The sequence below is a fragment of the Canis aureus genome, chromosome 7 (assembly GCF_053574225.1).
Source record: "Canis aureus isolate CA01 chromosome 7, VMU_Caureus_v.1.0, whole genome shotgun sequence".
Taxonomy (NCBI): domain Eukaryota; kingdom Metazoa; phylum Chordata; class Mammalia; order Carnivora; family Canidae; genus Canis; species Canis aureus.
In genome coordinates, this window is record NC_135617.1 from 13,493,541 (window position 1) to 13,510,265 (window position 16,725).

Genomic DNA, 16,725 nt, shown 5'->3' on the forward strand with positions numbered 1-16,725 from the left:
ACTGAGCACTCTTTGTCAGCGTAGTTAATTATTCTTCAACTAGGTAAAGCTTGCTGGCAAAGTGTGAAAAGTTGCTATCAGCATCTTAACTCTACACAAAAAAACAAGCTATCACTATAAAATAGCAAAGTCTTTTATCTGGTTGAAATATGAGTAAGGTAGCAAATAAATGTGATTTAAGCCTCAGTTGTTAAACAATGAGTTCTTAAATTGAGTAGAAATCCCTATGCAAGAAAATGAATTCAATGGTGTCTATTGTTATTACTATTATGTTTTCAGAATTCAGAGCTTTATATTAAAAGCTATGATTAAATTTCTAAAAATTAAATCATATCATAAACAAAACTTCCTTTCTCTCAGTAGAATAAAAATGATTTTCATTTCCTGACAAAAATATGATTTATCTAAGAGAGCTCTTTCTATCTAACTCTATTCATCTCTCCTGTGTATAATCAAGTAAGAAGGCAACTAAAATGATTAAATAAATTAGCCCTACATATCACAACCACATTACATGAGCTTGAGATAGAAGTAGCAGGACACACGTGCATCATAAATGTACACAATCCAAACACGATGGGAAAAACTATAACTTCCCTATTATTTCTGACTATTTTCAAAAAATAATATGTCCATTCTCATTCCCATTATTTAAGTCCTATACCATAATTGTGAATACAATCATCTTTTTTTGTGTGTGTGAATACAATCATCTTATCAAATAGGATACCCAAGGAATTAAATGGCATGCCCACAATCCTTAACAAATCAGAAACACACACACACACACACACACACACACACAGGTTTGGGACTAGCCCCACACTGCAGGTATGCTAAAAGCTATTAAACATGGCTTTCCAGCATCCTTGCCTCAGTCAATCCACCCTCCACACTCCTAGCATCATCAGGATGAAGCCTAAATGTCTTAGCAACAACCATATGGCACTTAGGCTTTGTTCTCTTCCTTCCAGTCTCTCCAGGCTCATTTTTTGCTACTCCTCCATGTCTATTTCAAATTCTTTCCCTGACATATTATATACTCATAAATATACATACACGCTTACAACATGCAGACCTTTCTATGTCTTCACCTACTTATCCTTCATTACTCAGAGCACCTATTCATCCATCAAAAACTCCCTTGAGGACCTCTTCCCAGGAAGTCTTCCCTAGCACAGAATCCCCAGTCTATATTCCTATGGTACCTTACTTACTGCTGTTACAGTGCTTTTCATAGGTTGCTTATTCTTTATCATCTCTACAGACTGTTGCAGCTTGATAGCAAGAGCTGTGTTTGCTTTATTCCTGCATCCTTGGGGCTAGCACAGTGACTGAGACATAATGATTCTTTGAATCTGGGCTCTAGTAGTGCTAATAAGCTGGTCAAACAGTTAAGACATGCATATATGATACAATTAAACACAACATAAGGCCATGATAAACTGTGAAGTGTGGAATTTGATGCTAATTGACATAGGAAGGCTTTCCAGAGAAATAAGAATATGAGTTGAGCCTACATGAGCAAAGAAATGAAAGTGGGCAAAACAGTATGATAACTGGAAAGCCAAAAAGTAAGAGATTGAGCCTAGAGGGAATAATGAAAAGAGACAAATCTAAGCAATATAAGAATACAGTATAATAATGTATTGTATACTTAACCTGTTAAGATAGATCTCACATTGTGCTCTTAACACAAGAAGATACCTAATGTCACTCTTATGTACTACTGTTGAGAATGTAAAGTTGCCCAGCCTTTCTAAATGGCAGTTCTTCAGCACCAAATCCTTAAAATACACATCCATCACCACTATCACCATACCCTTGAAACTATGTCTTGCCCCACCTATTAATACAATAATTCCACTTCTAGCAACTTCCCAAAGAAATCATTAAGAATGTGTGAAAAGATACATGTAGAAAGTTGCTCATTAGCATATTTGAAAATTGGCCAAAAAAGGGGAAACTAATAGTTTCCCATTAATAGGAGACTTCTTGGGACGCCCGAGTGGCTCAGCGGTTGAACGTCTGCCTTTGGCTCAGGGCGTGATCTCAGAGGTCCAGGATCGAGTCCCAGATTGGGATTCCTGCATGGAGCCTGCTTCTCCTTCTGCCTGTGTCTCTGCCTCTCTCTCTCTCTCTCTCTCTGTCATGAATAAATAAATATTTTTTTAAAAAATAGGAGACTTCTTAAATAAAACATCACATTGCTATATAATGAAATGCCATTCAGTTATCCAGCTAGTACTTGAATACAGTTTTCCACTGCCATCTGAAAATAGAATATTCTTATGAAAAATTTTATAAGCTTAAATGGTATAAAGCAAATAAATAATTACCATTAATATATGGAAAAATTTTGAGTGTTCCCAGACCCCAAAAATAACTTCTCTTAGGCTTTTCTGATACCTTAGGACACATCTTGCTAACAGATGCACAAAATAAATGAAGATAAAGCACAGATGCTCGCAGACACAGTTCAAAGCTACAGAGGCTTGATGCTGAGATGCTGCATGTAGTTGATGGGGAAGGGGCATGGTGGCGCCACCCACTGCTCAAGATATGCACTGCCTTTATAATGGCTCACTGCAAAACAAATGCTGAATGCTCTCTTTGTCTTTTGCCTTTTATTATAAAAAGCAAAATCTTTTTGGATTTCTTTTGGTTAGCAAAATCAGGTACTAATGTAGGTACTAATGCTGTTCTTTTGCAAAAGCAAAGTGGCCTATCCTGAACTTTTGAAAAGTAGGGGATATCTATATTCATTTCTATTATCATGATACTGTAATAATAGTATTAAAAATGCTGGAATGTTAAAGATATTAACTGAAAATAATCCAAGTTTATAAAAAAAATTGTTAATGCTATTTTATTTATTTATTTATTTATTTATTTATTTATTTATTTATTTATTTGAAAGAGAGAGAGCATGAAAGAGAGAGCTAGAGAGAGAGAGAGAGAGAGAGGACAAAGGGAGAGGGGGAAGGAGAGAGAATCCCAAGCAGGCTCCTCACTGAGTGCAAAGCCCAGCTGAGGGCTCCATCTCACAACCGTAACATCACAACCTGAGCTGAAATCAAGAGTCAGACACTTAATTGAGTATGCCACTCAAGTGCCCTTAATGCTATTTTATTATTTTAAAATATATTGACAGGAAGAAAAGTTGAAAATATTACAATATACTAACAATTGGAGGAGTTATGAGGATTTTACATTTTGTTTACTCACATTTTATATATTTTCTAAAAGAATAGTCCATTTTTATAAAAAGAAAAATAGTAAATTCATCTTAATTGACAGAAAATCTTTACTAGCTCTATGAAATGAACAAGGAAGAATAAATTAGAATAGGAAGATTTTGAGGAGAAATGCTGAGGTTATTTTAGAATTTTATGTTAAGGAATGATTGATAGAATATACAATGAGATCAAATATAAAAGGGCTTTAACAACAATAAAGCATTGTGACAGCATTTCTTGAAGCCTCTTTCTAGGAATATTTATAGAGGCTACGTCAAAATGTTACATGACATAACAAAGGTAGAATATTCTGGAATAAGCAAAGTTAAGTGGATTTTTACTGCAGGACATATCAGAGACCTTAAGAGGCTGATTTTTCACTGAATCTTCAAGAGGACAATATAATTTGCATTGTTTCTCAAGCATATTTGATTCTTTGCTCACAGAATATCCGATAGGACTCACATTTCATAGAATACACATTGGGAAATATTGCTTTCAAAATGTATATAATATTCATTTTGAAGTGATTATAAGCAACTGTAAGTACAGGACTGGCACAATCAATTTAAGACATTGCCTTTGGTCGAGTTTTCTTAACCTTGGCATTATTGATATGTGGGGCTACATAATTCTTTATTGTTGAGGGCTGCCCAATGCATTCTAGCACATGTAGCAGCATCCCTGGCCTCTACTCACTACATGTTAGTAGCAACCACCACTTCTTCCCACCCACCTGTGACAACCAAAAAAGACTCTAGACATTGCTAAAATTCCTCGGCCATGGTAAAAAATATATATATATATTTATTTGAGGAATGAGACTGGCAAACTGGCTGATATCAGAATTTCCAGCCCTAGCTCTCTTGGCTTTTTAAATATAAGCAGTCATAACATCTTGCAAAATGCCTGTCTCCTCTACCAAATGCAGAATTGTCATCATGTTACTTTTCTAAAGCACTACGTCAGAAAGAGCCATCTGTTAAAATGCTGGATTGTGCATCATCATTTTAACTATATAACATTTTGATGAATGCTTAATTTTAAAAAAGGTTGTAACTTATGAACAAATGAAATGTCCTCTTTTAATGTTAACTGCAACAAATAGGTGTGTTATTGGGTAACACTAACTTAAAGCCTTGGTTTACACAAAGATACACACACCACACACACGCAATGAATCTGACCATAAGCCAAAGTAATTTCTAGAGGTCCTCCCAACACTAAAAGTTAATAAATATAATAAAAGCTGACTTATTTTTTATTCATGATATAAAACAATTTACACATAAAGTTACTTTCTGGTTGTAATAATTTCAACTAGAAATATGCTACATTCAGACATTGGAACAAATTATTCAAAAGAAACCAGGAGTTGTAACCTTGTTATACTTTGGAAGTCCAATGTAAACACTAGGCAAATAAGCTCTAAGTTTATAAAAAACAATAAGCAAATAAGCTCTGATTTTATTGAAAACAATAACACAAATATATATGAGATATAACTTCAGAAACAGAGGGTTTTTTTTTTCAAAATTATGAACAAATGTTATGATAACATTAAAATAAGAATTAGTGGGGTGCCTGGATGGTATAATCAATAAAGTGTCCAACTCTTTCTTAAGAGTTATATATATATATATTTCCAAGATCCATATCCATAGGTATTCAAAGGTATGAAAGATCCAGTTCTTTTGTGTTCAGTGTGCTACTATGTTATCACTAATCCTTGAACTCTCAATGAGACATTATTAGGCATATTATAAACTATGCCCTCAAATTATTTTATAGAAATCTTATTATTTTATATTGCCCTGGATGAATTATCTTGGATTTCATTGAGAAATATTTCCTCAAGCACAGTCCTTAAAGGAAAAGTAAACAAGTTGATTAACTGAATTTCTCACATACTACTCTATTCTAGCATATATAACTAAGATAAAACATCATTTTATTATAAAATTATGATGTAGGTATAAGATGTATTAAAATATTTATACAGAAAAAAATGTTAATAAGTAGAGATTCTTAAGTTTCTTAATATTGCTTATTATGGGCAAGATATAATATTAAAAATATTCTAATATAGGAAATATACATTATGGTTCTCAGAGAAACTTAACTTTATAGTTTCCTGAAGGCTTACATCTGAGCAATTTACTTGGAAGAGTCAGTAGAATTTAATGAATATTCTTTCCTGAATAATTTTCTGCTGACTGCTTTAATCATAGACTCTTTTCCTTTTAATTTTTTAAGTAGAGAGAAGATGGCTATACTACATACAGGACAAATCAATGAGACGAGACTGTATATGTATGAAAATTATAGTTAATTGTTAAAATAAATAGCATAATAATGACTGTGATGCATGATAGTTGGAGGGAAGAAGGACATGGTCCTTCTGGAAAAAGCCCAGGTTTTGGGCCTATACAACCCAAGTTGTAGGACAGATCCTAACAACATAATACCTGTGTGAACTTGTATGTGAACTTCATTGAAGAATCAGTTTTCATATCTAAAATAATTCCCATAAGACTTTCTATCACCTGACATGGCTAAAAATTAGATGTAAGTACTACTTGTAATGTATGTGAACGTATTTTGTATATTGTAAAGAACTACATAATTTTTCAAAAACTTTTCTTATTTATGATTATTTTAAAAGTCTGTCAAAGAAAATAGGAAATGCAAAACTTTATCAAAAAAGAAACAATTCTGGGATGCCTGGGTGGCTCAGTAGTTCAGCATCTGCCTTTGCTCAGGGCATGATCCTGGAGTCCAGGGATTGAGTCCCACATCAGGCTCCCTGAATGGAGTCTGTGTCTCCTCCCTTTGCCTATGTCTCTGCCTCTCTCTGTGTGTGTGTGTCTCTTGTGAATAAATAAAATCTTTAAGAAAAGAAGCAATTCAAATCATTAATAAATTTATCTTATAAGAATAATCATTACTATTTCAGCATGTAACTTGCCAGCTTTTCTTCTATGTGTATAAATGTACATATACATGCAAATATGTATTTGTATTTTATTTTTTAATTTTTTAAATTTTTTTTATTTATGATAGTTACAGAGAGAGAGAGAGAGAGAGAGGCAGAGACACAAGCAGAGGGAGAAGCAGGCTCCATGCACCGGGAGCCCAATGTGGGATTCGATCCCGGGTCTCTAGGATTGCGCCCTGGGCCAAAGGCAGGCGCTAAACCGCTGCGCCACCCAGGGATCCCTGTATTTGTATTTTAAATACAAATATTTTAAAATTTGAATTATGTTACACTTACTGCTTTAAATGCTACTTTTCTTATGTAAAAAATAGAACATAAATTTAAGTCATCATTAGGTATATATGACAATGAGTTTACATAAATGTAAGGAAAAAAAAACAAAAAAAAAGTTTTCTGTAATTGAAACCACCATTTTGAAACTCAGATAAATAAAACAAAAATAAAAAATGTATAGTGAGGAGGCAATTTGACTTTGAAAATCTCCGTGGGAAACCTTGAATGTATAACACAAAATGTTCTCAATGATTTTCTATTGGGGGATACCCCATGCTCCCTCCCATTGGAAGCCTATCTTTTCACAGGCAAGGGTAGCTCACACCCCAGAATTCGTATTGGAATCAATTGGGGGGAAAGAAAGGATGGGGCAATGTGGTGCCCTGACCAGACCTCCTCTACAGGTCAAGTCACCCAAGCCCCAGTTGCTGGAGCTATTCATTATTAATGGTGAATAGCAACCATGCTCATTTAGGATGCCCTTTACTGGGACCTGACTCACCCACAGGTGGCTTCCAGCCAATGATGGACTGATGCAGTCAGTCAGAAAATAGGCTTGGCCTATTTTCTCAATTGGAAACAATTCTAAAGGGCCTTTCTCATTTCCTTGTAAGGGTATCTATAGAAAGCCTTCCCCCATAAGCCAACATTCTCTCAATATACTTGACTTTCTGCCTCAGAATCTGTTTGCAGAGAGCCCATGATGATCCCTTCCTAGAGAAAGAAAGAAAGAAGAAGAAAGAAAGAAGAAGAAGAAGAAGAAGAAGAAGAAGAAGAAGAAGAAGAAAGAAAGAAGAAAGAAAGAAAGAAAGAAAGAAAGAAAGAAAGAAAGAAAGAAAGAAAGAAAGAAAGAAGAAAGAAAAGAAAGAAAGAAGAAAAAAGAAGGAAGAGGAGGGGGAGGAGGATGAAAAAGGGAAGAAGGGGAAGCAGAAGAGGCAGAAGCAGAAGCAGCAGCAGCAGAAGAAGAAGAAGCAAAGAAAAAAAAGAACTGAAATAGGTTCAGTTATATAAAGAAAAAATTAATTTTATGGCAAGTAGAAGATTGGGATCCAGGGCCACTTTAAATAAAATATCATTGGTAGGTAGCACTTTGCCAGTACTGAAGATTTTAACATATATCATTTTATCTGATCCTCACAATAGCCCAGTGAGATGTGTTTTATTATCTCCATTTTAAAATTTAAACATCTGAGAAAAGTAGACTGAATAGTATGTTTTATGAAGAGACAGTCCTACTCAAAGATGACTCCTCTAACTCGTCAACTCTGAAACTCTAGATTTATCAGATATCCAAATAAGAGTTAAGGAAATTTCTATTAATTTCACTAGTGATCATTACATTGCTTTCCCCATGGCTTTGGAGATTTAGTTTTTATGGGAATTTTTGGGAGATGAAAAAGTGGAGGAAGAGATCAGAAACAAAAGTAGTTGGAGAGGATAATCCTCTCTCCCTGATGACCCTCATATCCTATAGACAATACATGCCTTATATCTTCAGTCTCAATCTCCCCACTATTCTCCATCTCACAGCATGCCCTTTTGTCCAATTTAAAATCCATTCCTCAAACAGGTCCAACCCCTCCATATTTTACACAGGATTTTCTGTGCCTGGTATGCACGCCATACCTCTTTGTGTATGGAAAATTCATATTCAACCTTCAGGATCCATTTTTATTTTATTGGAGTGTTCCTTCCTAGATTCCCCAGACAGAACTGATCTCTTATTTCACCACTCCACAGTCCTTATGTTCTCTTTCTGCTCCTCATTCATGCTCTGTTAGGGCTCTAAAAACATGGTTCTGTAATTATCTGCTAACAGGTCTGAGCCCACCACTAGACTCTGAAGACAGAACTGTATGTGATTCATCTTTGAGTTCCCAGAGTTTTTTTCCAGTTTTTGGCAAGTACCAGGTTCTCAATAGATGTTTACAGGCACATAAACGACTAAGGACTGAGCTGAGTAAAATTTCACAGAAGGATTGCACAGAGTCACTTGAAAAGACTAAACTGGGTTTTGAAAGGTAAGTAGGAATGTTAGGGTGACTTATATAATTTTTATCAAGTGGCTTATCTAACTACTTTTTAATTTATTAATTTTAATAATTTATATTATAATTAGAAAGTATAATGCATCTGAATTTCACAAAATAAACAGGAGAAGGAAAGAGGGACAAGGAATGTCAAGTCAGAGAGTAGCAGGTATTTCTGCCCACAGGACTATGGAAGTTCCATCTTAAATGTTCATAGTTGGACAAAAAGCAGTGACTAATTTACAAGAAATTACTTCATATAAAAGTGATTATTTTAAAAGTTTACCATCAATTTGGCTACTTATGATTAAAATCAAAGCAAGAAGTTAGATAACACAATGTTCAAAATTGACTTCAGAGGGAAAAAATGTGCTCAAAGGAAAGTAAAGAAAAATCAAATAGAATCTTTTAGACAAGAGTTTTAATGGTTTTCTTTTAGAGTCAAAGAAAAAGGAAAACAATTATCATTAACTCTGAAGATAAAATTATGCTTTTGATACCTTTTAAAAGCATTTTAAAGTGTTTTATATTGCTAGATTCTACAGACAAAAAGAAAAAGCCTCATATTTTAATATATAACACATATGTGCTGTTCCTTGGAATATCTAAATAATGTGTGCAATAATTTTCTATTCAAATAAATCAACCTGTTCAGAAAAATACCAGGAAAATTCAACAGCTGTGAATTATTATTTTCTCCTCTATCTTGCTTTAAATGTTGCTTGGATAATACTTTGTTTTATGAATATTTCAGTAATCAAATTATTACTAATTATTCATATTAAAAACATAAAAGCTAAGTAAAATATGCATTTGCTGCTATAAATTAATGGTTTCTAAGTAACATTTAATTTGAAGTTCTAAAATTAAATTACTTACAGAAAGAATATATTCAATAATTAAAGAAACATTTTAAAAGTAATTATATTACTCCAGTTCTCTGAACATAGCACTGACTAATTTCTATAATCTAAGAGTTTTCCCTGTGTTTTATCTTTTGCCATGTGCAATTTAAGACTGACACTATCTATACATGAGCCAACCCAAAATGAATTTTCTACATAATACTACATAATGATTAAGGCAAACAAAACTATTGACTGGCATAAAACATGTACCTATATTATATATCATACCATCCTTTTTTATATATATCACTTCATCTTAGCTACTTTTAGCCTAACCCAGTTTACCTAATCTCTGCCCCATTGAAACTGAAAAGCTTTGTATGAGTCTACCTCCAATATGCTATGATTTCTAAGCTAAAAATCACAGTGACTCATGAGAACTGAGGATGGATGATCATGTACTAATGGATCACGTACAATTCCACTAACTGTAAAATGCTATATATTTGTCTTTAGGACATTATTTCTAAAATAGCTTCAGTATCATTTTGGCTACTTAATATTAAGCCACTTGCAATTTAGATATATAAATTTGTCAAGTTCACCTTATCTTTTTCATGATAACACTAAAGAACCATTTGTACTATCTCAACATTTATGGTCAAATGCCAAATATGGTGTTGAATCTCTTCCAGATATGTTCTCCGTCCTTCTCCATCAATGCTCTGTACCCAGGAGGCTGACCTGTATGCCTTGCCTTCTGGATTCTGCTTGGGTTTGGCCAGTGAGAGGCACCAGTAGCCAAAAAAGAGATGGAAAGAAAGAGAGATGGTGGTATTTATTCCCCTGGCCCCCTCTTTGCCTCGTGCAGGTGAGCAATGGCTACATGTCAATCTACAACCACAGCTCAGGTCTGGTCCTCTGGCCTGGTCCTTTAGCTACAACTCTCTCAGAATTCTGGTAACCACTCCCTTCCCTTTCTGATGCAGATATAGATCTCCCATGGTTGTTAGCCTTGTGGATTTACCTTAATTCTGCCCATATAACTACAAACAGCCCATTCATTAACTGAGTGTAATTATCAGAGTGGAGTGTGCCATTTGTTTCCTCCAGAACCTAAGTGATACAAGTAATAAAGCAGAAAAAAGAAACACTTTCTTCTTGCTACACAGTTACTCCTTTTTATATTATTTCAGTTTATTAGGGAAAACAATTCTTTTGAGAAGAAACTATGTTTCTTAAACATAAGGGACATAAATTCTATTTCTTTGACACCCATCAAGCCTCACAGTCCCCTCATGCCTAGAGATGAGTATAGTAATGTGCATTTATTAGGCAATCAGCAAATTGGTTTCAAACACTGAAATCTAATCTAAGTAATATCTATAAGTGATCATTTAATGATCACAACTAACTCAGTAATACCACCTGGGACAAAAAAAAAAAAAAAAACTCATTTAGAAAAAAAAATCATACCATTAATCAAATAAAAAAGAACATACAGTAGTTTCAAACTCAAAAGCCATTTTTTTATTTTATTTATTTTATTATTAGTATTAGTATTTTAGTTCAAAAGCTTTTGAAATTTCTATGGCCACCTTTGGGAATTCTCAATGAAACTGCATAAGGCAGCTGTATAGAAAAGAGATCACACTTTTTAATCAAATACAAGTCTAGTAACTTCATATGTTTGCTGAAGGGCAGAAGAATATAGTCTTCACTTGTTTAAGGTGTAAATTAACTTTTATATGTGTTTTTAAGACAATTTCTTAAGAAACAGGTGAACCTAATTAAAACATAGACTTTCCATCTCCTGAGTTTTCATTATCATTACAAAATTACACATTGGCCATCTTATAATATTTCAGTAATTGCTATAGATAGATTGGAAGGGAAAGGAACATAAAAAATAAGGTAAATAATGTTATTTACAGCAGATTCAAATAAACACTAAACTGATTTTCTTACTTATTCTTACCAACTAAGTTATAAAAACTTCTTTGCACAACTTAAAAATAGAAACTTTGTAGAAATTCAATCTTGCAGAAATTTATTTAACTTTTTATTATGTAAATCAAAGAAGCAGAGCACCCAAAGCTTTGACAAATGAAGATTAAGTACCCTATTTGTGTTGGTTAGTTTACTCTCTTTCATAAACCATAGTCCTACAAGAAGTGAGAGGAGCCTCATTCCAGGTTGAAAGACAACTGTTTTAAGTTCAAACAAGTTAATTTCCCTGTCAGCAACCCTGTCTCACTGAGGAAACTAAGAAAGGGATCAGTAAACCTAGGCTATCAGGACATGTTATCCCAAGCACTGAAGGGAAATTCAAGGACATACACCATCTGAGACTATGGAGAAAGTTTGTAACCTGCTCTGTGTATAATCCCTTACACTTAATTACTTTATAGCAAAATACTCAAGCCTCAACACCTCAGGAACATGATACTCTAGCTTGTATTGTGCCATGAAAATAATAAATAACAATTAAAATCTTCGGAATGATAAACATTGTCCATTTTGGAGTCACTAACAAAGTGCTTTTCCCTATAAAGTAGAATCTAACTTATACAAAAACAAACAAACCAAACCAAACCAAAAAACCCACAATAATTTCTTATATTAAAAAAATTTATACAATTATTAGAATTGTATAATATGAACTGTAAATAATAGATTATATACATAATTATAATCAATACTGAGGTTTGGGAATACTAACATAGACAAACATTTCAAATATCAATTGGAATTGCATTTATTTAAGATTTTTTTATTATTTTTAATTAAAAAAAATTTTGTATATTTTTTATTGGAGTTCAATTTGCCTACATATAGTATAACACCCAGTGCTCATCCCATCAAATGCCCCCCTCAGTGCCCATCACCCAGTTACCCCATCCCCCCAACCACCTCCTCTTCCACAACCCATTATTTGTTTTCAAGAGTTAGGAGTCTCTCATGGTTTGTCTCCCTCTCTAATTTTTCCCTACTCAGTTTCCCTCCTTTCCCTTACAATTTCTTTTACTATTTATTTTATTCCACTTATGAGTGAAACCATAGGATGATTGTCCTTCTCTTGACTTATTTCACTCAGCATAATACCCTCCAGTTCCATCCAATCAAAACAAATGGTGGGTATGTGTCCTTTCTGATGGCTTAGTAATATTCCTTTGTATACATATATAACATCTTCTTTTCCATTCATCTGTTGAAGGACTCATGGCTCTTTCCAGTTTGGCTATTGTGGACATTACTGCTATGAACATTGGGGTGCAGGTGTCTCAGTTTTTCACTGCATCTGTATCTTTGTGGTAAATACCCAGTAGTGCAATTGCTGGGTTATAGGGTAGCTCTATTTTTAACTTCTTGAGGAACCTCCACACTGTTTTCCAGAGTGGCTGCACCAGTTTGCATTCAAAGTGTTATTTTTAATAGCTAAATTATAATACATTTAACCTGTAGAAAAATACTGATGATATAATGTTTAATAATAAGATAGGAATTGAATGGCAAACCAGTACCAGAATTTAAACAGTATCTATCCTTGGTTGGTTTATTATATATGATTTCTATTTTCTTCTTTATATTTTTCTGTATTTTAAATTTTATTTTAACTGAATTTAAAGTTCAGAACTATTTACTTTATCAAAAAATAGACCGGGGATCCCTGGGTGGCGCAGCGGTTTGGCGCCTGCCTTTGGCCCAGGGCGCAATCCTGGAGACCCGGGATCGAATCCCACATCGGGCTCCCGGTGCATGGAGCCTGCTTCTCCCTCTGCCTGTGTCTCTGCCTCTCTCTCTCTCTCACTGTGTGCCTATCATAAATAAAATTTAAAAAAAAAATTTTAAAAATAGAAATTATTTGCAAATATCATCATAAAACTATTTTGCTGACTCTTGAACTTCTAAAAGGAAAATAACCAAAAACTTTGCTTCTCAGGATCATAGATTGAGGGGGGAAATAAATAGAAGTGAAAAAAAAAATCTTAGATGCAGGAGAGTGCTGGATGAGATGGCACTGGGTGTTATACTATATGTTGGCAAATTGAATTTAAATTTTAAAAACTATAAATAAAAATATTTTAAAAAAGAAATAACACCTTAATTTGAACACCTTTTTGATAAAATCTTTGCATTTTGAAAATCTCTTTAGGATTGAGTTGTAATAATGAAAGAAAGAAAATTAACTTTTTTTTTTCCAGACCAACAGCTTTATTGAGGGTTGACAAGAGAGCTCCCCTCCCCTCCATGGTCCTGGTGGCATGGGCCTCACTCTTGGGCACAATGTCCTGTCAGGAGAACACAGAGACAGGGTTCAGGGCCCAGAGCACATGTGGTGGGCACCAGGCCTGCAGACTGGTGAGTAGGTCAGAGCCTGGATCTTACCCTCCATACCCATGAGTGGGTGGTTAGCTGAGGCTCCTAGTGGCTCTGGGTATCAAATCTCACCCACAGCCACAGCCAAAGCCTCAGGTGATTTTTAACCAATGCAGAATAAAATTAACATCTTTAAGATACTTGATATAAGTGGCAAATAATGCTTTCAAAGAAATGCTCCCTATTGTTTAAACATATTATTTTTTCTGTGATTTTAGATTTCAAAATTCTTAGAAAAACAAATAAAGGGGAACTGAGGGCTGATAGAACAAACTGCACAACTAGAGGGAAAGAAGAGTCCACTTTGAGGAAAGTAAAAAGTGCAGATAAGTGATTTGGTGGAGAAACTATGGGTTCTGTGGGAGGGGAGGGAGTCCTGGTCCCCAAGAAAGGTGAGAGAGTGGAGTATACAAGGATAAGCACAAGGAGAACACTTCCCCAAAGCCATTGGTCTGGGAAAACAAGAAGGGCTGAATTTCATGAGTTTTGCAACCAGCAGGGCTCAAAGAGTAAGGTTTCAGAGGTCCTAGACTTGACTGTGATAGAGATCTGAGGATGCTTCCCTACTTCTGGACCAGAGGCAGGCAAACAACCTCTGGGCAGACTGTGCAATCTGAGGATCACCTGAGGGACACAGGAAAAACTTTTCTTTTTGGAGCACATCAGTGAGAGGTGACATTGCCTCTCTGAGGACAAAAGAACCAGCAGAGGCCATTTCCTTCCCTGGCCCCTCAGCATAGGTGCAGAGACTCCTGTTGAGGGCAGCTAACCAGGACACTGGCAGTTTAGCCATATTGCTCCAAATCCAATGCCTCTGCACTCCGGCACAAATGCCCTTCTGGGACAAACCTGCATCAGTCTCAGTTCAGTAAGACCCTTTCTCAAAGGGCCAGTGCAGGTCCCCATCACACCAGACCCTAAAGCTTGGAATTTTAAGAGAGTGTAGAGCCCAAGGTGCAATGCATTGTAGTAGGCCAGCAAGCAACACAGAGACTGACAGTGTGAAATCAACAATCAGAAAAATGCCTGTGATGCAGGAGAGGAAATTATTCACTGTTGTGAAAGTGTTTCCCTCAGAGCAGCAAACACAAACTTCCCTCTCCAGCGACAAAGGAGCTAGTTGGTGCCATTTATCTGCCCTGCCCTTCAGCATAAACTAACATCAGTAAACACCACAACACCAACACTGGCTGCCTAACCTGTTTATACCAAGCCCACCCTCTAGCTCAGCTGATACTGCTTTTCTAGAGCAAGTATGCCTAATGACCAGCACAGTGGGCCCCTCCCCAAGAAGACCAGCACAAACCCCTATATGCACCATGTCTACTGACCCTAGAGTTTTTCAGAGCTCCAGCTCTATTGGAAATAGCATCAAGTCTCTTAGCAATCAGACCAGAACACACCTAGTTAAAACTCACCACACTCTGGCCATCGTCTAAGCACTCCCCACTACAGGCAAAGGGAAACTCTCCAGAGGATTGGCCAAGGAGGTAGAGAAACCATAACACAGCAGCAGAGTGCATACAGCACACACCAAAGACACTTCCTGAAATGCCAGGCCCTGGATATTATATGACCTCTTCTTCAAAGAGCCATTACTGGAATCCCTGGGTGGTGCAGCAGTTTAGCGCCTGTCTTTGGCCCAGGGCATGATCCTGGAGACCCCAGATCCAGTCCCACATCAGGCTCCCTGAATGGAGCCTGTTTCTTCCTCTGCCTGTGTCTCTGCCTCTCTCTCTGTGTGTGTGTCCCTCATGAATAAATAATATATTTTTTTAAAAAAGCCATTACTCTTAAGAGCAAGAAACATAAGGGCTTTCCTAACACAGAGAAGAAGACAGAGACTTAAACAAAATGACAGGATGGAGGAATTCATTCTAAAAGAGAACAAGAAAAGGTGATGGTGAGGGATCTAACCAAAACAGATATAAGTAATATATCTGATCCAGAATTTAAAGCAAAAATCTTAAGGATACTAGCTGGGCTTGAAAAAAAGCATTGAAGACATCAGGTAGATGCTTACCACAGAGACAAAGGAGCTAAAAATCAATCAGGCCAAAGTGCAAAATGCAATAACCAAGATTCAAAACCCATGAGTGAAAATATCAGTGAGGATGACTGAACATGAGAGACTCCTAACTCTGAGAAATGAACAAGGGGTAGTGGAAAGGGAGGTGGGTGGGGGGTTGGGGTGGGTGATGGGCACTGAGGGGGACACTTGACAGGATGAGCACTGGGTGATATGCTACATGTCGGCAAATTGAACTCCAAATTAATTAATTAATTAATTAATTAAATAAAATAAAACAAACCCACTGGATGTAATGACCACAAGAATGGAAGAGGAAAAGGAATAAAAAAAATGATAAAGAAGATAGAATTGAAAAATGTAGAAAATAATGAAGCTGAACAAGTGGTAAAGAAAAACCTTGGATCATGGAAGTAGACTTAGGAACTGAGTGACTCCATCAAGAGTAATAACATTCATGATACAGGAGTCCCAGAAGAGGAAGAGAGAATTGGGGCAGAAGGTTTGTTTGAGGAAATTATAGCTGAAAACCTTTCTAATCTGAGGAAAGGAACAGACATCCAAATACAGGAAGCAAAGAGAACGCCCATCAAAATCAACAAAAGTAGGCTAATACCAAGACCTATTCTAGTTAAATTTGCAAAATATAGAAGTAAAGAAAAAATCCTAAAAGCAGCAAGACAAGGGATGCATGCAAGGGAAGACAAATAAGTTTTGCACCAGATATCTCCATAGAAACTTGGCAAGCCAGAAAGAAGTGGCATGATATATTCGACATGCTGAATGGGAACAAATATGTAGTCAAGAAAACTGTATCCAGCAAGGCTGTCATTCAGAATAGGAGAGATCAAAAATTTGTGATACAAAATCTAAAGAAGTTCACGACCACTAAACCAGCCCTGCGGGAAATATTAAAGAGGACTCTTTA

The 16,725-nt window shown here is 35.7% G+C and overlaps 1 protein-coding gene and 1 non-coding gene across 6 annotated transcripts in view; both read right to left on the reverse strand.

Annotated features, from left to right (window-relative positions):
• The window catches only part of GRIK2 (glutamate ionotropic receptor kainate type subunit 2), a 1,064,497-nt gene that overhangs the window by 885,581 nt on the left and 162,191 nt on the right, over nucleotides 1-16,725 (reverse strand). The gene's annotated exons all lie outside the window — the stretch shown is intronic.
• On the reverse strand, nucleotides 13,755-13,880 carry LOC144317941 (small nucleolar RNA ACA64). Its single transcript, XR_013383819.1, has one exon. It is a non-coding gene; the product is annotated as a small nucleolar RNA ACA64 (small nucleolar RNA).